Here is a 22,376-nt window from a genome sequence, read left to right on the forward strand (position 1 = left end):
AAGTATCATACGAGAATATTATGAGCAACTATATGCTAATTAAAATGATCAGCCTAGAGGAAATGGACAGATTCTTAGTTCAACCTCCCAAGATTGGACCAGGAAGAAATAGAAATTATGAATAAGCCAATTACAAACACTAGAATTGAAACTGTGATCAAAAATCTCCCAAAAAACAAAAGCCCAAGGCCATATGGCTTCACAGGGGAATTTTATCAAACATTTAGAGAAGAGCTAATGCCTATTTTTCTGAAACTCTTCCAAAAAGCTTCAGAGGAAGGGACACTTCCAAATTCATTCTATGAGGCCACAATCACCTTGATACCAAAGCCAGGCAAAGACAACACACACAAAATAGAAAATTACAGGCTAGTATCACTGATGAACATAGATGCAAAAATCCTCAACAAAATTCTATCAAACAGAATTCAACAACACGTTAAAAAGCTCATACACCATGATCAAGTTGGGTTTATTCCAGGGATACAAGGATTCTTCAATATATGTGAATCAATCAAAGTGATACACCATATTAACAAATTAAAAGATAAAAAGCATGTGATCATCTTAATAGATGCCTTTGAAAAAGTTCAACACCAATTTATGAAAAAGTGCTTCACAAAGTGGGCACAGAAGGTACCTACCTCAACATAGAAAAAGCCATATACAATAAACCCACTGCAAATATTATTCTCAATGGTGAAAAACTAAAAGCATTCCCTCTAAGATCAGGAATAACAAGGGTGTCTACTCTCACCACTATTATTCAGCATAGTTTTGGAAGTCCTAGCTATGGCAATTAGAGAAGAAAAAGAAATAAAAGAATCCAGATCAGAAAAGAAGTATAACTCTCACTGTTTGCAGATGAGATGATACTATACATAGAAAACCCAAAAGAAACCGTCAGAAACTTACTAGAGCTAATTAGTGAATTCAGCAAAGTCACAGGATACAAGCTCAATATACAGAAATCACTCTCATTCCTATATACTAACAATGAAAAATCAGAAAAGGAAATTAAGGAATCAATCCCACTTACCATCTCAACAAGAAGAATAAAATACATAGGAATAAACCTAGCTAAGGAGACAAATGACCTGTATATGGAAAATTATAAGACACTGATGAAAGAAATCAAAGATGACATAAACAGATGGAGAAATATTCCATGTTCCTGGGTAGGAAGAATCAATATTGTAAAAATTACTATACTACCAAATGCAATCTACAGATTCAATGCAATCCCTATTAATTTACCAATGGTATTTTTCACACAACTAGAACAAAAAACTTCACAATCCATATGGAAACACAAAATACCCAAAAACAGTCTTGAGAAAAAAAACGGAGCTGGAGGAATCAACCTTCCTGACTTCACACTATACTACAAAGCTACAGTCATCAAGACAGCATGGTACTGGCACAAAAACAGAAATATAAACCAATGGAACAAGATAGAGTACCCAGAGATAAAGCCATGCACCTTTGGGTATCTTATTTTTGACAGAGGAGGCATGAATATACACTGGAACAAAGATAGCCTCTTCAATAAGTGGCACTTTGGAAACTGGACTGCTGCTGCTGCTGCTGCTAACTTGCTTCAGTAATGTCTGACTCTGTGCGACCCCACAGACTGCAGCCCACCAGTCTCTGCCATCCCTGGGATTCTCCAGGCAAGAACACTGGAGTGGGTTGCCATTTCCTTCTGGACTGCCACTGCTAAGTCGCTTCAGTCATGTCTGACTCTGTGGGACCCCATAGACGGCAGCCCACCAGGCTCTGCCGTCCCTGGGATTCTCCAGGCAAGAACACTGCGACAGTTATGAGCAAAAGAATGAAATTAGAACACTTCTTAACACATACACAAAGATAAACTCAAAATGGGTTAAAGACCCAAAAGTAAGACCAGAAATTATAAAACTCTTAGAGGAAAGCATAGGCAGAACCCTCGATGACATAAATCAAAGCAAGATCTTCTATGACCCATCTCCTAGAATAATGGAAATAAAAATACAAATAAACAAGTGCAACCCAATTAAACTTACAGGGTTTTGCACAGCAAAGGAAGCTACAAACAAGGTAAAAAGACAACCCTTAGATTAGGAGAAAATAATAGTAAATGAAACAACTGACAAAGAATTAATTTCCAAAATATAAAAACAGCTCATACAACTCAATATCAGAAAAAGAAACAGCCCAATCAAAAAAGACCTAAAAAACCTATTTCTCCAAAGAACACATACAGATGGCTAATAAACACATGAAAAGATGCTCAACATCACTCATTATTAGAGAAATGAAAATCAAAACCACAATGAGGTATAGTCTCATGCCAATCAGAATGGCTGCCATCAAAAGTGTCTGCAAATAGTAAATGCCAGAGAGGGTATGAAGAAAAGGGAACCCTCCTGCATTGCTCGTGGGAATGTAAATCGATACCCACTGTGGAATATGGTATGGAGTTTCCTTAAAAAAACTAAGAATGAAACCACCATATGACCCAGCAATCCCACTACTAGGCATATACCCTGAGGAAACCAAAATTGAAAAAGACACATGTACCACAATGTTCATTGCAGCACTATTTACAACAGCTAGAACATGGAAGCAACCTAGATGTCCATCGATAGATGAATGGATAAAGAAGCTGTGGTACATATATATGATGGAACACTACTCAGCCATAAAGAGGAATGAATTTGAGTCAGTTTTAATAAGATGGACAAACCTAGAGCCTATTATACAGAATGAACTAAGTCAGAAAGAGAAATATAAATATCATATACTGTTGCATATATATGGAATCTAGAAAGACGGTACTCATGAATTTATTTTCAGGGCAACAATGGAGAAACAGACATAGAAAACAGACCTATGGACATGGTGGGAGAGGAAGAGGGAGAGGGTGAGATGTATGTAGAGAGTAACATGGAAACTTATAATACTATATGTAAAAGAGATTGCCAGTAGGAATTTGCTGTATGACTCAGGGAACTCAAACAGGGGCTCAGTGAAAATCTAGAAGGGTGGCATAGGGAAGGAGATGGGAGAGATGTTCAGGAGGGAAGGGATATCAGTGTACTTATGGCTGATTCTTGTTGATGTTTGATGGAAAACCACAAAATTCTGTAAAGCAATTATCCTTCAATTAAAAAAATAAAGTGACAAAAAAGAAAGTAAATGGCTAATTATCAGGTAACTGGAGGAAGGCTGAGGGGATAAGTGGTAGACTGAATAGAAAGTTAGAAATACTGTGAATAAATTGAAGAGTGAATGGGTAAAGCCGTAATGATAAAATATTACTGATTCTCCATATACGAATGTCCAAATGAAGACTCCCAGTGATACATTTCTTAGGCAGTATGATACAATATCCAGCTCTTTTGAATAATTCCCTGTTTTACTCCTCTTTAATAATAATGATAACTTATATATGAATGAATTTGTATTTTGTAAAGTGCTTTCCTACTCATAATCCTATTTAATTGTATACTAATTATGTGGGTCACTCAAAGCAGTTATTATTTTCTTTTAACAAATGAGGAAGCAGTGAATAGGTCATTTGCCCAATGGTACTTTCAAGTCCATGTAGGAGCCAGAGTAGATTTGCAGCTCATGACAACCAGCCCTTTATTTTGTAGATAAAGACTATCCTAATGTACATGCCTCAACCAGCTGCAGGGTAAAGAGGTGGTAGGTAGGCTTGCCTATCTCATATCTCCCGGGCAAGTGTATTTTTGATTATCAAAATTGCTTCTGTATCATTGTCTGTATCACAGGCTTTTAAAATTTCAGAAATTTTCACTTATCTTTGTGTTACATTTGAGACTGATAACATCCCTGTATTAAAAGATTGCACCTCATGACTTTGTCCCAAGGCAGCTTTATCTGGAAAAATACTGACAGATATGGTTTTGTGAATATGGTCTACATAGAAAGTGAGGTGGTCCTGTTCTTTGTTGGTTTCTTAGCTGTATGTAGACAATGGGTAAGAATTTCCAAAAATAATTATAGTAATAATAAACCATGTAATATATACTTCTTACTGGCATGGCCAGTTTGGGGGCCCTTCCCTGTGGCTGCTAGAAACTGCCTTGTTAAGGAGAAAGTGCAGAGGAAGGAATCAATATACTCCCCTGGTTTTATACAAACATATTTGTACTGTTACCAAACCTAATCCCATCCAACCACACACAGAAATCTAAGATTAGCATTTCTTCTGTTTATTAGCTACCAGTATTTTATCTTTAACTATCTGAAAAAAGTCCTTGCTGATTATTCAGCAGATATAATTCCATATCTAATATATTATTAAAAGATTTATTTTACTAGTATTGCATCCAGAAAATATCCACAAACAATGGAAAACAATGCACTTCACATTTGGTGGGAAATGTAAACTTCATAAGTGAAGTGAAGTCGCTCAGTCGTGTCCGACTCTTTGCAACCCCATGGACTGTAGCCTACCAGGCTCCTCTGTCCATGGGATTTTCCAGGCAATAGTACTGGAGTGGATTGCCATTTCCTTCTCCAGGGGATCTTCCTGACCAAGGGATCAAACCTGGGTCTCCCACATTGTAGACAGACGCTTTACCATCTGAGCCAAACTTCATAGAAGATGGAAAACAAGAAGAAAAAAATAATAATAATATTTCTTCAAAGGGCTTTTGTGACAGTTAATAAGCTAAAGTTTATAATTAATTATTGAGGAGACTCAGTCTTGAAAAGTACATTGCAAACAAAAAGCTTATGTTATCACATATCCCTATATTACAAAGATTTAAAATTATAGGTTTAAGACCACTCAATGGAAAGATTACTGCTCAGTTTATAGAGTTCTCAAATAATATTCTTTCAGTTAGGTCAATCTCAAGATGCCAAGTTCAATTCAGACAGCATGTGCTGAGATCTGTCAGAAAAGAACAAAATCTCTGCCTCTACTTTGCTTAATATTGCATTTTAGAGACAAAAATCTCTAAATATTTTAAAGCAATAAATTCTTGTTATGATTTCCCATCTAGCTGCTGCATTAAAACAGGGATATTTGTAAAGGTTAATACTATGACTATTGTGAGAAGGAATTATATTTATTAAACACGACTCATTGGCTTCTGTAACTCGATTTCAGTTTGCCAGATAGAAGGATGATAATGCATCACAGAGGTTTGCCACACCATCCTATTCCATCCTATAGACTCACCATAAAGATTCAATCAGGATTTCATTTATCAAAATTTTCCATAGAGAGATACAGAAGTAAAATGATTTTTCAATTAAAAGCAGTTTGACTAAAATAACCCAAGAGAAAACTTTGGACAGTAGTTACAGGGAAGAAAGGAGAGGAGAAAGAGGGAAACAGGGGACAGAGGAAAGAATGGTAACATTTTCTCCTTACTTGATGTACATCTTCTCTTACAAGCCCTATCTCTCACAGATAAGGCAATTTGTTATATGGTGAACAATATGCTTTTGTCTATCTTTATCTCTTCCTTCAGGAAACCATCTTTTTTCCCTCCATATTTTCCTGGTGAGACTGGCAATTATGTGTCACCCATCCCTGAAGACTATTTAACCCATTGTTCTCCATTCCTGGGGCTTCCCTGGTGATTCAGATGCTAAAAAAGTCTGCCTGTGATACAGGAGACCCAGGTTCAATCCCTGGGTTGGGAAGATCCCCTGGAGAAGGGAATAGTAATTCACTCTAGTATTCTTGCCTGGAGAATCCCATGACAGAAGAGCCTGGCGGGCTACAGTCCATAAGGTTGCAAAGAATCAGACACGACTGAACAACTGAGGACACATATGATGAGTCATGAGACCTAAGCTAATCAGAGTCTTTCTAAAAATGAATAGAAAAAAATCTCAGCTCCGTTTGGGCTTCCCTGGTGGCTCAGATGGTAAAAAAAAAATCTGCCTACAATACAAGAGAGCCAGGTTTGACCCTTGGAAAAGACCAATTGTCTCTTAACATCTACCCTAAACATTTTAGAAAAAATACCAGAAGTGAGGTTGATCTGTAAAATGTGTACAAAATCAGTAATATAAATTGAAAATCATAAGCCATTGTTTAATTTTTTCTTCATTGGTGCAAATTGTTCTGGGTCTCCCAAGAGACCCAGGGAAGATACCCTGGAGAAGGGAAAGGCTACCCCCTCCAGTATTCTTGCCTGGAGAATTCCATGGACATAGGAGCCCACTGAGCAATAGTTCATAGGATTGCAAAAAGTCTGACACGACTGAGCAACTAACTCCCTTTGGACTATGAGATATAAGAATACAAGTTGATGTCTGCTAGCATCCCTCTTTTCATCCACACAGAGACTACCTGAGATTTAGTCCACAGACAAACCTAGAGAATATTTTTCAAGTCTCTTGTTTTAACTCTGCCTAGACTTCCCAGTAACATGAGTCAATATGTTCTTTCTTCTTCTTTTCTTTTTTAATTAGGTTAATTTAACTGAGTTTATTACAACTGCCCAAATTTGACAAATACAGCCTTTACATAAATTTTTCTCAATTAATCCTCTCAAAAATTAATTTTACAGATGAGAGGCTTAGTGAGGTTAAACAAACTATCCAAATTCACAATAGAAAAGGTCACAGCTAAATTCAAAGCTGTGTGGTCTGATCAGATTTTTCTTGAACACAGTGCCAATGCTAATAAAGGCTGGACCTTGTGGATCTGACATTCATGAGAGACATACTTTTTCATTTTTCTTTGTTTTTTTATTTTTCATTTATTATATTATTTACTTTTACTAACATATCTTCCTGTATATTCTAATATATATTTCATAGATATTCAACTTTTTTCAGCAGTTTGTCCACTGTCAGTAGAGAAAACTCACCTTCAGCAATATGAGAGTGTGTTGCATATATACCATGATAATTTAGAACAATTTGCACCAAGGAAGAAAAAATAAAGCAATGGTTTATGATTTTCAATTTATATTACTGATTTTGTACACATTTTATAGATCGACCTCATTTCTGGTATTTTTTCTAAAATGTTTAGGGTAGATGTTAAGACAATTGCTAGGCAGCAAAAGATTGTCATGTTTCCTACACGTTCCTTCCTTCTGTCACTAAATCCAGCCTATTCTTTTTTTACTTCATTCATGCAGCCTCTGTTCCAGTGTGATGGAAACTAAGGCTTTGCATACATAAATCAAAAACTTCCTTTTCCTAAACCTCTCTTATTCTTCTTCATTGATCCTACTGTTCCATTCACTGCTACCACACTTACATGTAATTAATTTTCTACCTGCCTACTTGCTCTGCCACATGTGAAAAACTAATATTAATTAGGGACTTCCACTCTGCTCAGCCATGAATATGCAAAAATTATGGCATCATCCATAGCCTTAGAAGCAATATGTTCAGTTGGGAAGATAGACATGTTAATAAAATTCTACAGAGAAGCCATTAGTCTTATGGTATGGGTATAAGCTTGGATCTTCCCTGGTAAAGCATCTGCCTACAATGTGGGAGACCTGGATTCAATCCCTGGTTCGGGAAGATCTCCTGGAGAAGGAAATGGCAACCCACTCCAGTATTCTTACCTGGAAAGTCCCATGGATGGAGGAACCTGGTTAAGCTCCAATCCATGGGGTCGCAAAGAGTCAGACATGACTGAGCAACTTCACTCATAAGCTTCAAAGGCAGTCCAGATATTGGATCAACTAACACAAACAAGACCCAGTGAGAATGTTAGCTCTCAGTCATCAAGGTCCGACAAGGCTGTAGAGATATAGTTGGAGAAGGAGCAGTTGTGTCAAATGGAGGCATGCCAGACAGATGACACAACAGGAATGGAGACATGAGTCATAAAGAAACTTTGCTTGGGTCACAAAGGCATTTGGAGTATGTCTACCCTATGTATAATGAATCCTTTACTAACAACTCTCTCTGCTAACACTTCTCATCCATAGTAGTTGGTCCTCCAGCATCTATATTTATAGTCCATGTCTATAATTATGCACTCCTGATTATAACTCATTAGACCAGAGTGCTGCCTGATCCAAGCTGAATACATAAGCATCCCTTCCACTAGAAATTAGAATTTGGCTTAGAGAGAGAGCTAGAAAGAGATATTTTAAGTTATTAAATCTAAACCTTACGAGTTTCTCTACTAGATCTGCTATGTGGAGAAGAGAGATAAAGAAAAACATGAAACCATGAAGAGAACATGGACCAGTCTGGAAACAGAGAAAGCCCTGATTCATTTATTCATACAACAAAATGTATTACAGAATTATGATATGGGAAGCATTGTGAAATTCAGAGAGCAAGAGGGTAAAGAATAAAATGCAGGTCCTGCTATCATGAAACCAAAGCCTAATGCAAAAATAATCAAGAAACAAGAAGACATCAGACAGTGATTAAGGCTTCAGTGCAGTAAATCAAGGGAATGTGGAAAAAAAAATGTGTTGGGGATTAATTTGGATTAGGGGTTCAGAGAAGATGTCTATAAGGAAGTTTCATCTAAACTAAGATTTAGTGACAAGAAAAACTCATGAAACTGCGGGAAGGAACTTCTGAAGCTGAGAATACAGGAGGGAGTAAATTTAGCACATAAAGGCACAGAAAGAAGGTCAGAGTGATCGGAGCTTAAAGACTGAAGTCAAGAAGATTAAGAGTGAGATAGAGAAGAAACAGGGACCGGATGAGTTAGGATCTTTGTGCCAGGCTAAGGATTTGTAATTCTGTTTTAAATTCAATCATAAACCATTAAAGCATAGTAAGTAGGCCAATAATATGCTGACTTAAGTTCTAAAAAATATTGCTTTAACTTGCAAAGTGGATTCTAGTAAGGAAAGAGGGAAGCAAGAAATTTCCTTATTTCCATAAGGAAATCAGGTCACAGATAACCTAAAATAGCTCAAGTTAAAGAAAATGAAAACTCTTCTCACCAGGTTAATACTAATGTAGATGTAAGAAAGAAGGAATAGGGAAATTAAAAATTAAAAAAAGCTTGCTAATAGAGTAGAGATAAAAGATGAAGAAAAAAGATAAAACAAGAATAATTCCTTGGCTTTTGAATTAAATATTTAAGTAATTGAAGATGCAATTTTTCTGAAATGCATATGACTGTGAAAAAAACAGATCTGGAGTTTAGTGGGGTGAATTAAGAGTTCTGTTTTGACTACTCCAAATTTGAGATGCCTATGTGACATCCAGGTGGATAGGTCAAATGAGCAATTAGAAAACTGAGTCTGATCATATACATAGTATTGAAAGTCCTGAGCTGGAAGATATCACCTAAAGTATAGATAGAAGCAAAAGCCAAGCCAGTTATAGATTAAGACAAGGAGAAAAGTCTTCAGTGAAAACTGAAAATGGTTACCAGTGTTCTAGAATGAAAACACTAGAGTGTGATATTTCAGAAGCCAAGAGAATAAAGGGTTTCAAGAAGGCGGGAGTATTTCTCTATACGAATAGTCAGGGAAGTTGAGTAAGATGAGAAGTTGAGTAAGATGAGAACATGCATAAAACTAAGTTTTGAAATGTTGAAGACTAATTTATTAACAGTATCAGTGTCAGGACAATGATGACGACAGAGTCCCTACGGGAGCAAGTTGAAGAGACAATAGGAAATGCGTTACTGGAGGAATTGAATTGACACAACTCTTTCAAAATTCTGTTATTAAGGAGACCAGAAATAGGTAGGAAGAACTTAAGCAAGTAAATTCCTACAATAGGACTGTATTGATGAGAATGAACCCATTGAACAGTAAAGACAGTGAAACAGATGATGCATAAGGGAGGGGAGATAGTTGCAGGAGTGAGGATCTTAAGACACTGGTAGAGGATGAGACAAGGGAGTGAGTGAAGAGACCTTTGTTGAGTAGAGGTACCTCAACAATTGTGGTGGGGAAATAAGCACAGGATGCTGCTATCAATGCTAGGAAAATGATGAAAATGATAGATTTGGGGCTATGAAGGTGTAGGTGTTCCTGCCTTATCCTGTTTTCTTCTTGAGGGCATTAGCTAAGAGTAAGAAAGAAGGTGGAGTGTTGGAGCTTGAGGAAAAGAAGATAGTGTGAAATAATTATTTTAGATAATAGGAAAACAAACATCCCAGGATAGAATGTATGATTCCTGATCAAAGTTGAGTCCTCCCTTGAGATCTATGGTCATGAATATAAGGTGAGGTCAGTTGTGTTTTTTTCCAGTAATATTTATTTGTTCAAGTATTCATAAAGGAATAGCTGGGATTTACCAGAGGTGGAGCTTTTCCACACATGAATTGAATGAAGGAGAGAGATGCATGATAGTTATGGGTTTTTTCAATTAAGTAATTTTCATTATTGGCCATGAAATCTAAACTGTGTAACCATAGCAATGAGAATTAGAGGGATATGGTTGACATAAGAAAAAGAAGTAAAGAATTAAAAGTCTCAAGAAGGACAAAGAGTCACTGGAGTAGGAGAACTGGAATAAGTAAGTTAAATAGGTAGAAGTCTAGGGATTGAAATATAAATTCTGGCAGAGTTTGAGCTTTTGAAAGTTATAAATGTCAAGTTAAAACTGGGTCTTGATAAATGAGATAAAGTTAAAGAAAAAAAAATGCAAGTGAGGCCAAACAATTAAGAAGCCAAGGGATTAGACAGATTATCTAAGTAAATACTGAATCAGCAAGAACTACCCCAGAGTAAATGTGGTGAAGAAGAAAGGGAGAAAAGACTCCAGTCAACCTGAATGAAAGGGGAGTGATTGGAGATTGGCTGGTGATACTCTGAGGAGGGTGCAGTTGATAAAGTTTCTTGGCATAAACTTCAAAGAATCTGTGCATTTGAAAGGGAAGGATGGAGGCAACTTGGAAGCAGCATGGAGGAGGCAAATAAGATGCACACCTTCCTCCTCTCTGAGCCCCAAGTGGAAGGAAAACACTAGCAAATAAAGTCTCCACTCTTGAGTTCTGCCTGGAGTGCAGCATCAGTAACAAATGGCCAGTTTCATTTAGGACAAAAAAAAAGAAAGAATGTTCAGAAAAGAAGTTACTGAAAAAGAGGGGTTGGCTACTAATCAACCACATGTTCCAAAGGGAACAATGGAAGGGCACTGGAGGGTGGAGGCTGGTGACAGACTGGGTCACATTAGGCTCTGCAGCATTAGCTTGTAATCCACAAAGGGAGAGTATTTAATTAAAGATGCAGCCCATACACAGACATGCACTTATGTAACTAAAAGCAGTTTCACAAAACAACAGTTTCCTATTTAATATGTGTGATGTGCTCTGACCAGTTGCAATCATTTGTAAACAAAAATAATGTCATTTTGGAACCACAAATACTCACAAGTGGCTGATTGTTTATAGAAACCCAGGGCTGGAAAACACTGCACTTGGTTCTGCTTTTCCTTCAGGTTCTCTGAGAGGTTTCCCTGTGGTTTACTAAAGTGGCTCAATTATTCATCTTATTTCCTTGTTTATTTGCTTTGTGATGTTTCTAGTTTCCCTGTTTATCTTTCTAATTATTATTGTCCACAGTCTCTAAAAAGTGAACTCTGTGGAGCAGGGGCCTCTCTGTCTTGTCTGTCTTTTCACCACCAGCACAGCACCTAGGTAACACACTCCTGATGCTGTTGTTCAGTCACTCAGTGGTATCTGACTCTTTGCAACCCCATGGACTGCAGCACGCCAGCTTTCCCTATCTTTCAACAACTCCTGGAGCATGCTCAAACCCATGTCCATTGAGTTGGTAATGCCATCCAACTATCTCATTCTCTATTGTCCCCTACTCCTTCTGCCTTCAGTCTTTCCCAGCATGAGGGTCTTTTCCAATGAGTCAGCTCTTGCATTATGTGGGCAAAGTATTGGAGTTTCAGCTTCAGCATCAGCCCTTCCGATGAATATTCAGGACTGATTTCCTTTAGGATTGACTGGCTTGATCTTCTTACAGTCAAAGGGACTCTCAAGAGTCTTCTCCAGCATCACAGTTTAAAGGCATCAATTCTTTAGTGCTCGGCCTTTTGTGTTGTCTAGCTCTCATGTCCATACATGACTACTGGAAAAACAATAGCTTTGACAATACAGGTCTTTGTAGGCAAAGTGATGGCTCTGTTTTTCAATACACTGCTGGTTTGTCATTCCTTTTCTTCTAAGGAGCAAGTATCTTTTAATTTCATGGCTGCAGTCACAATCTTCAGTGATTTTGGAGCCCAAGAAAATAGTCTGTCACTGTTTCCATTGTTTCCCCATCTATTTGCCACGAAGTAATGGGACAGGATGTCATGATCTTTGTTTTTTGAACATTGAGTTTTAAGCCAGCTATTTCACTCTCTTTCACCTTCATCAAGAGGCTCTTTAATTCCTCTTCACTTTCTGCCATAATGGCGGTGTCATCTCATATCTGAGGTTACTGGTATCTCTGCCTGCAATCTTGATTACAGCTTGTGCTTCATCTAGTCTGGCATTTCACATGATGTACTCTGCATATAAATTAAATAAGCAGGGTGACAATATACAGCCTTGTTGTAGTCCTTTCCCAATTTGGAACCAGTCCATAGTTCCATGCCCATTTCTAACTGTTGCTTTTTGACCTGCATGTAGGTTTCTCAGTAGGCAAGTAAGGTGGTTTGGTATTCCCATCTCCTTAAGAATTTTCCACAGTTTGTTGTGATCCACACAGTCAAAGGCTTTGGAATAGTCAATAAAGCAGATGTTTTTCTGGATTCTCTAGCTTTTTCTATGATCCAACAGATGTTTGCAATTTGATCTCTGTTTCCTCTGCCTTTTAAACCCAGTTTGCACATCTGGAAGTTCTTGGTTCAAATACTGTTGAAGCCTAACTTGAAGAATTTTGAGCATTACCTCGCTAGCATGTGAAATGAGTGCCATTGTGCCATATTTGAACATACTTTGGCATTGCCTTTTTTTGGGATTGAAATGAAAACTGACCTTTTTCAGTCCTATGACCACTGCTGAGTTTTCCAAATTCACTGGCATTGACTGCAGCACTTTCACAGCATCATCTATTAGGATTTGAAATAGCTCAGCTGGAATTCCATCATCTCCACTAGTTTGTCTGTAGTGATGCTTCCTAGGGCCCACTTGAATTTGCACTCCTTGATATCTGACTGTAGGTGAGTGATCACACCATCGTGGTTATCTGGGTATTAAGATCTTCGTTGTGTAGTTCTTTGTATTCTTGCTACCTCTTCCTAATATTTTCTGCTTGTTTGGTCCATACTGTTTCTGTCCTTTATTTTGCCCATCTTTGCATAAAATGTTCCTTTGGTATCTCTAATTTTCTTAAAGAGAAAGTAGTGTTTCCCATACTATTGTTTTCCTCTTTTTTTTTGCATTTTTCACTTAGAAAGGCTTTCTTGTCTCTCTCTCCTTGCTATTCTCTGGAACTCTGCATTCAGATGGATATATCTTTCTTTCTCTCTTGCCTTTTGCTTCTCTTCTTTTCACAGCTATTTGTAAGTCCTTCTCAGACAACCATTTTGCCTTTTTGCATTTCTTTTTCTTTGACATGGTTTTAATCATCACCTCCTGTACAATGGTATGAACTTCCATTCATGGTTTTACAGGCACTCTGTTAGGTGGAATCCACTGAATATTTGTCAGTTCCACTGTATAATCATAAGGGGTCTGATTTAGGTCATACCTGAATGGTCTAGTGGTTTTCCCTACTTTCTTCAATTTAAGTCTGAATTTTGCCACAAGGAGTTCATGATTGGAGCCACAGTCAGGTCCTGATCTTGTTTTTGCTGACTGTATAGAGCTTATCCATCTTTGGCTAAAAAGAATATAATCAATCTGAGTTCAGTACTAACCATCTGGTGATGTCCATGTGTATAGTTGTCTCTTGTGTTGTTGGAAGACAGTGTTTACTATGACCAGCACATTCTCTTGGCAAAGCTCTGTTAACCTTTGCCCTGCTTCATTTTGTACTTCAAGGCCAAACACACTCTACATATATATTGAATGGATCAATTTTTGAAAATACTAATTTTATACATTCTGGCCTAGAAAATACCTAAATTGTCCCCAGTTTAAATTCTAGACCTTTAATATGTTCACTAAAAAAATATTCTCTAGAGAAGTATAAAAAGTTTTCCTTGATATCCTTTTGTTTAGGCTATACATCAAAAAAAAAAAAAAAAAGAAAGAAAGAAACTCTACTATGCATTGACAATCTGTCCCTTCATAGTTGCTTTTGTTCCCCCCTTTCCACTGTATTTTGTGACCATCTATAGACTGCATGTCCTCTGGCTTCCAACTAGGTCTGGCCTGTAAAGGTCCCAACAAGAGACCCAGAAGTAGGGGAGTGGGAAGGTAGGTGTTTATTTACCAGGCTCTCTGACTCTCCCATTGTGGACTCAGATCATACATGTTCTTTCCTGGGAAGCTTCCTCAGGTTTCTGCCACTTCTCCTTCTTTTGCCTGTTGAGGCCCAGAGGTGATACCTGCCCTCTCCCCAGCCTCAGCCACAAAACCTTGTTTCATTCTCTTACCTCTGCCCAAGCCTTTCTAAATATTATCTTCCTTAAATTCTCTCCAGTCATCTCATTTGAGTGCACTGTTTGTCTACTACCTGGATCCTGATTGAAACAGAAATATATTTTATTTAAAATATGAACCATTCTAGGCACCTCTGAGTTTAAAAGTCATGCCAAAGGCATTTCTGAACAAGTCTGTAGATGTGTAAGAAGATACACTCTGCACACCCCATCTCTAAACTCAAAGAATTAAGAGGGCGTTTTGTAGCTACAGGCAATTATTCTATTATTACCATAGTAGTGTCATTCCTTAAGTCAAAAAACCACTTACCAGCCATCTACTATGTGCCAGTCTATTGACACAAAGTCAAATAGGTCACAGTGCCTGTTTAAGGAACTTAAAATGTTCTTGTGGAAACCCTAACTTGTGCCTGGAATTCAAAGCAAAATGAGGGTTGAGAGCAAGCTTTAAGTACAATATTACGAGATATAGAAATATTCAATGTGAACACTCAGGAAAGAGCAACTAAATATATCAATACTGAAACATCTCAATTTGATAATCAGATATTTAGTGTTTTTGCATATAAGAAGCAAAAATGCTAGGTCTTTTTGAAGCACAAAATTAGATGTTGTTTGATACAGAATTTTTAAAAATCAGGAAGAATGTATGCATAGGTATATTTCTTTCTTTGAGGAACTAAAGAATAAAACAGATATAAAGAGAAATGAGTTAGCTAATTTGAGACTAATTTTTTTGGATTAGTGGCAGTAGCAGCAAGGGACTATCTTCTGGGTAACATTCAAAATAGGAAGCATTTGCACTTTTAAGATCTGTTACACAGAGATTTTTATTAGGGTCCCTTGAATTTATTTTGTGGTATACACGTCATTTTGGCCTGAACCACTTATAGCTATAATAAACATTTTCATTCTGCCTCAAAGGAATACTAGCATGACTCATGAATTTGGTTTTCAGATAAAAAGATATTAGTGGAAGTTTCCAAAGTAAACCTTATATTCTGGCCTTAGCAGCTAGCTTACTTTTCATCATGAGTAAGGAAGTAGATGTATAATTTAGTGTTTTCTAAAATATGCTAAATGTTTTCTCCATATTTCTTATCTGTAAAGTGAGGAGAAGCCAAGATTTATCCTTTGATACTTGTTCATAAATTGTTAAATTTACATAAATTAATTGGCAAAATCGAAAAGATACTCATAAAAATTAGGTAATATTCAGTATAAGGAAAACAGAAACCTCCTTTAAAACTCACATTCAGATGACAGTGATGTTTGATTTATTAAATCTCTGTTGAAGCTTCACAAAACCTTTTCTTTTCCTTTCTTTACTGGAAGTTAGAAAAACATCAATTAAAGTAAAATAAGGAGCTTGAAGTTGATTATATCTCTGTGTGGCTAGTATGCTTGTTATAAGATGTGGGTGAAATTGTTTACCTGTAAAGGTATGCTTTTCATAACAAAATTCAAACTTAAACTAAAGAAAACTGGGAAAAACAATAGGCCAGCTGGGTATGACTTAAATCAAATCTTGTAACAATTTGCAATAGAGATAATGAATAGATTTAAGGAACTAGATCTAGCTAACAGTGTCTGAAGAACTATGGACAGAGGTCCATAATATAGTACAGGAGGCGGTGAACAAAACCATCTCAAAGAAAAAGAAAAGCAAGAAGGGAAAATGGTGAGCTGAGGAGGTTGTACAAATAGCAGAAGAATGAACAGAAGCGAAAAGCAAGGGGGAGAGGGAAAGGTACATCCAATTAAATGCAGAGTTCCAAAAAATAGCTAGAAGAGACAAGAAGATCTTCAATGAACAATGCTTAATAATAGGAGAAACAACAAAAGGGGAAAGACTAGCAATCTCTTCAGGATAATTGGAAGCATCAAGGGAGCACTTTGCCCAAAGATGGGCACAATAAAGGATAAAAATGGTAGAGACCTAATAGATGCTGAAGAGATCAAGAAGAAATGGAAAGAATACATAGAAGATCTGTACAAAAAAATACCTTATTGAAATGGATTACTATGATGGTGTGGTTAGTTATCCAGAGCCAGACATTCTGGAGTGTGAAGGCAAGTGATCCTTAAGAAGCACTGATTGGTTCAGGATTGAGAAAAGAGTACGGACAGGGCTATCTGCTGTCATCCTGTTTGTTTAACCTGTACGCTGAGCACATCATGAGAAATGCTGGGCTGGGTGAGTTAAAACCTGGAATCAAGATAGGTGGGAGAAACATCAACAAACTCAGATATGCGGATGATACCACTCTAATGGCAGAAAGTGAAGAGGAACTAAAGAGTCTCTTGATGAGGGCGAATGAAGAGAGTAAAGAGCTGGCTTAAGACCAAATATATATATATATATATATACATATATATATATATAAAGAACTAAGATCATGGCATCTGGCCCCATTACTACATGGCAAATAGCAGGGGAAAAGGTGGAAGTAGTGACAGATTTCCTCTTCTTGGGCTCCAAAATCACTGTGGGCAGTGACTGCAGCCATGAAATCAAAAGACAATTGCTTCTTGGCAGGAAAGCAATGACAAATCTAGACAGTGCATTGAAAAGCAGAGACATTACCCGACCGACAAAGGTCCATATAGTCAAGGTTATGGTCTTCACAGTGGTTACGTAGGGTTGTGAGAACTGGACCATAAAGAAGGCAGAATGCCAAAGAATGCCTGTGAACTGTGGTGCTGGAGAAGACTCCTGCAAGTCCCTTGGACAGCAAGGAGATCATACGAGTCAATTTTAAGGGAGATAAACCCTGAATATTCACTGGAAGGATCGATGCTGAAGCTAAAGCATCTGATGTAAATAGACCACTCATTGGAAAAGTCCCTGATGCCGGGAAAGACTGAAAGCAGAAGGAGAAGAAGGCATCAGAGGATGAGATAACTGGACAGCATCACCAATGCAAAGAACAGGAAGTTGGGCAAACTGGAGATGGTGAGGGACAGGGAGGCCCTGGTGTGCTGCAGTCCATGGGATTGCAAAGAATTGGACATGACTGGGCAGCTAAACAGCAGCAACAACAAAGGTATGCTGAAGTCCTAACACAAGATACCTGTGAATGTGACCTTATTTGTCTACGTGGGGCCTTTGCAGCTATACTCAAGTTAAGAAAGGTCATCCTGAATCAGGTTAAGTTCTAAGTCCAATGACTAGCTACTTTATATGAAAAGATCAGTTTGAGCACAGGCACATACAATACCTTTCTATCACCTTAACCTACCCAGTTTGTGGTACTTGTTTATGGCTGCCTTAGGAAACTAACATCAAGGTTTTCAGAGATGACTAGATCTTTTTCATTCATAGCTAAAGCCAAATACACACTGTTAAAACAAGAAAGCAAAATATAAATGATTATGAGAAAACCACAAACAAAACATGAAACCTAAGTAGCTACACTAAAGGCTTCTGGAAGTTCCAAGGTAAAACATTTATTTCACATTCAGCAGTGATTTAAGTCTGGCTCTAGAATGATAAGAAACACACAACTCCTCTTAAAATTTTATTACTTCAAAAGATATTAAAAAGAAAAGAATTAATATGTCTAGGCCTTATTATTTACCAGATCCAGTAAAAGACATTCTTTTTCTAGTATGAAAACTAATCATTACAGTGACTCTAAGATAGAAATGATAGCATCTTTCTTTTCCAAATAAGGAAATCATAAAGAATTTGCCTAAGTTATAGGAGTGATAATGGCCAAGGTAAAAGTACTTCCCACTATCCTGAGTGCTGCTATTCCTAATCCAGAAAGCTCAAGTGTTCTGTGCAATGAATAGAATGTATGTGCATTTACTTATATCTATTGATATATATTTCTCTTCTCCAGATATATATTAAAGATACACACACACATATATCCTTGAAATAAACATATCATCAGATATGACATTAAGAAGTAGCTAGTGTATTGACATCTTTTATTTCTGATATGTAAGATATACAGAACTAATTAAATTTTCCCTGATGTTTGCCAAACTTGAAAAAAGGCATTGATATGAAATCACAGAATGTATATGTCAATTGAAGACAAAAAAGCACAATGTGAGAGTGGTGAGTTAAGTTTTATTTGGGCCCAAATGAGAACTATAGCCCCGAAAACAGTCTCTCAAAGTGCTGCTCTGAGAGCTGCTCTGAAGAGGTGGAGGCGGAACTCAGTATAGATGTGATATTAGTGAAGAGGGATACGTGCAATCAAGAACAGATTTTGGCAGAAGGTTGCTGCTAGTCACGAGGAGCATATTCTCTGTTAATGATTTTAGTGCTTTTTAGATATGAGGAGAAATAAAAAATTGAGTTCATAAAGTTTCAAAAAAATATCTATCTGAAAGCCTGTTTTGCCAGTTTTTCCAGTAACACAGACCCTCATTCCTGATCTCCTCCCTGAACTCCTATCAGGGTGTATTGAAGGTTAGCAACTACTATGGCTATTGACTAATCCTTGCAGAGGCAGATGGCAAGTGACGAATTTTAGTTGGCATGTAGAAAATGCTTTGGGCTTGAAAAATTCACAAATATTGTATGATATACCACAACCACTCTGCCCAAACCAGCACCTTATCTATCATTTCTCTTCTTTATATCCCTATTGCCCACACTTTCTGCCTTATGTATTTTTTTGGTATAGCACAATTCTTTTTAGCAGCATTATAATTGCAAATTCGTGATAAATGGACAACATAAAAACATGGAAACAAACTGGTATTAATAGTGTAGTAATCCCTATTGTGCTATATTTGCATCAGAAAATGCAAAATACACATTTTATAAAGGACAAATTTTATGTTATATTTTTATTTTCATTGCCTTGTATAATATTATAAGATTATCATATGTCTTAATTTGCATTATAATTTTTACTACTTAAAAGTATAAATGTGGCAACTTTGCATAGTTCATTAATTTTTAATTTTTCCTTTTATAAAAAATTATTTAATAATGGGAATACCATTGCCAATCATATATGAAATATGAATTTTACCCCTTATGATTATTTTATAAACATTTTGTATTTGCCTAATAAAAGACATGTGATACTGTACTATACACAATTTTATTTTAATGCTATTTCATATCAGCATTTTCCAGTTTTGTTTACATTTTTAATATTGGCAAAAGTTAGCGCATTGACTAAACTGTTGCATATGGAACAGGGTTTTGTCTTATTTTGCCTTCTATCTCTCCCCACCCTGTTCTCACTTTCTCTGTCAGTGACAAATTTACACATTTTTTAACATGGCAATAAAGTATAACTTTAATGCAGAAAAAAAAAAAAAGTGAGTTGTCTATGATTACACACTAGTAAGCTGTGCAGCTAGAGTTTGAACCTACATCTAAGGTCAGATTTAGGTTTTGTAGGGCCTAAAGCTTATACAATATGTGGGGGTAGTTGTTATTTAAGCAAAAGAAAACAATATTTATGAATACAAAATGCCTACGTGGGGCAAGCAAGCGGCCTTGGCGCTTAAACTCATTTTGTTTATCTCTGACTTTCAGCATTTTCTTCCAGGTAATTAGACATATAATACAAATTAATTATAGGCAAAATTTAAATACAATTAATTACTTTTTTAGGTCACTAAAACTTTAACCATCTAGCGTTAGCCATTGCTAATTACAAATATTTATATATTCTATAGAGATCTTTCCACACATATGCATTTATGTTTGCTTTTTTTTTTAGTTAATGTACTGTGTTGTTGTTTTTTAGTCACTAAGTTGTGTCAGACTCTTTTGCAACCCCATGGACTGTAGCCAGCCAGGCTCTTCTGTCCATGGATTTCCCAGGCAAGAATACTGGAGTGTGTAGCCATTTCCTTCTCTAAGGGATCTTTCTGATCCAGAGATCAAACCCCTGTCTCCTGCATTAGCAAGAGGACTCTACCACTGAGCCACCTGGAAAGCCCTTATGGCTTATTATGGCAGATCAAAAATATTTGGAAAAAATTTTCAGAAATTTCAAAAAAAATGCTTGAATTTGCAGCATCAAGCAACTATTTACAAAGCATTTACATTATATTTACAACTGTTTACATAATATTTGCATTGTATCAGTCATTATAAATGATCTAGAGATAATTTGAAGAATAGGGGAGGATATATTAATATTATATGCAAATACTATTCCATTTTATATAAAGAATTTGAGCATCTGTGGATTTTGGTATGCAAGAGAGGTTCTGGAACCAATTCCTAGAGATAGCAAGGGGAGGGAGACGGCATTTCTTCCGAAGTTCCAAACACACTTGTACCCTCTAGACCTGCAACACAGCTGCTTCCCTGAGATCTCCCAGAGCTCCTCTCATAGGCTGATTTCGTTTTCTTTATTTCATTATCTAGCTTCAGTTCTCTCATGTCTGCTCTCATAGTTTTAGAAAGGTTTTTGCTTGTTTCCACATATCCCCTTTCACCCTTAAAGTTCCTTTTTTAGGTGTCATGCTCTTTTTTCAGGTTTACAGTGTTATCTTATTTTTCTGAGAGTATGATATATATATATAGATAGATAGATAGATAGTGGTTTTCTTTTACTGCCTGCATTGTTTCTGTTTCCTTTATATATATATAGATAGATAGATAGATAGTGGTTTTCTTTTACTGCCTGCATTGTTTCTGTTTCCTTTAATATTTCACTTTCTCTAATATTCTCAGAACGCTTGCTTTGCTCTTTGTGTTTCACGTGAAAATCTCTCCACAAATGTGTGGAAATTATTGTCTTGCCATTAAAATATTTAAGTGTGGGGCACTAAAAAGGTAATTGAAAATTCTGTGTGCATGGAGGTAAAGCTTATCAGCTGAGGGGTTCCTCAGAGAGCGATTGAGTATTTCATTGTTGGGAAAATGTACAGATAAGCAGGAGCAGTGATGTGTATGCCTGTCTGCACTCTTCTTGAAGCCTCGCCATTATTTGTTGACTTTTACACAATTTTCCTATTTTAGCACAAGACTTGGGCTCCACAATTAAGTACTGCAAGTGAATTTCACATGCTCCCTGAGATATTGATTTCCCAAGCCTTTTAAACAGCCAGTTGGAGTGTGGGTGGGGCCATGTTAAGACAATCATATTTCCCATTAGAGTCAACAAACTTGATTTACAATCATTGCCCCAGTATAATTAAATAGCACCCCCTTCTACTAAATGTCTCCTGGTTTGGATGATAAATTACTATTTGGTGTTTTCCCAACACTTTCCATTTTTAATCAGGCATTTCATGAAGTCATTATAGTTAAAAAAAACTGATACAAAATAGTAATTTAGAGTGACAACCTCATTCTTATTAAAATTAATATTTTTCTATGAAATCTTTATATAAATTTAATGTTTTCCCTAACAGTTTTTTTTTATTTAATTTAATTTTATTTTTTAACTACACAATATTGTATTGGTTTTGCCATATATCAAAATGAATCCACCACAGGTATACATGTGTTCCCCATCCTGAACCCTCCTCCCACCTCCCTCCCCATACCATCCCGCTGGGTCGTCCCAGTGCACCAGCCCCAAGCATCCAGTATCGTGCATCGAACCTGGACTGGCGACTCGTTTCATATATGATATTATACATGTTTCAATGCCATTCTCCAAGATCATCCCACCCTCTCCCTCTCCCACAGAGTCCAAAAGACTGTTCTATACATCAGTGTCTCTTTTGCTGTCTCATATACAGGGTTATTGTTATCATCTTTTTAAATTCCATATATATGCGTTAGTATACTGTATTGGTGTTTTTCTTTCTGGCTTACTTCACTCTGTATAATAGGCTCCAGTTTCATCCATCTCATTAGAACTGACTCAAATGCATTCTTTTTAATGGCTGAGTAATACTCCATTGTGTGTATGTACCACAGCTTTCTTATCCATTCATCTGCTGATGGACATCTAGGTTGC

At 36.8% G+C, this 22,376-nt stretch overlaps 1 pseudogene; it reads left to right on the forward strand.

The window, feature by feature from the left end:
- The first annotated feature begins 3,922 nt into the window (after positions 1 to 3,922).
- The window catches only part of LOC102403975, a 29,100-nt pseudogene continuing 10,646 nt past the window's right edge, over positions 3,923 to 22,376 (forward strand).

This window comes from Bubalus bubalis, chromosome 4 (genome assembly GCF_019923935.1).
Source record: "Bubalus bubalis isolate 160015118507 breed Murrah chromosome 4, NDDB_SH_1, whole genome shotgun sequence".
Lineage (NCBI taxonomy): Eukaryota > Metazoa > Chordata > Mammalia > Artiodactyla > Bovidae > Bubalus > Bubalus bubalis.